Genomic DNA, 379 nt, shown 5'->3' with positions numbered 1-379 from the left:
GATCTGTTCCCCACAGAGTGGGCAGCAAGCCAGCCCTGCCCCAGCGCAGACAGGGCTCAGCATGCAAGAAGGAGAGCTGCAGGATGGGGCAGAACCCACTGGCAACATAGGAAATAAGGAACTTCCCCACCGGCAGGGAAAAGGGTATAAGCGCCAGCGCTGGGACCTACTGTCTCCTCTCCCTTCCAAGAGAGCAACTGTCTCTCCAGCCTGGATGTTCCCAACATCCCCTACCCCAGCTGGCCCCATGGCCGACCCAGAGGCAACCAGGGACCGGCATGGCTGCTGGAGCGAGAGGGAGCCCAGGACCCTTCCGCTGGGACGAGCAGCCCAGGCACAGGAGCTTTAAACCTCTGCACCGCTCAGCTCTTTCCCTGGG

Source organism: Corvus brachyrhynchos, unplaced genomic scaffold (genome assembly GCF_000691975.1).
Source record: "Corvus brachyrhynchos isolate BGI_N302 unplaced genomic scaffold, ASM69197v1 scaffold61, whole genome shotgun sequence".
NCBI classification, from domain to species: domain Eukaryota; kingdom Metazoa; phylum Chordata; class Aves; order Passeriformes; family Corvidae; genus Corvus; species Corvus brachyrhynchos.
The sequence above is the reverse complement of the archived record's forward strand: the minus strand, read 5'-3'. Positions refer to the sequence as shown.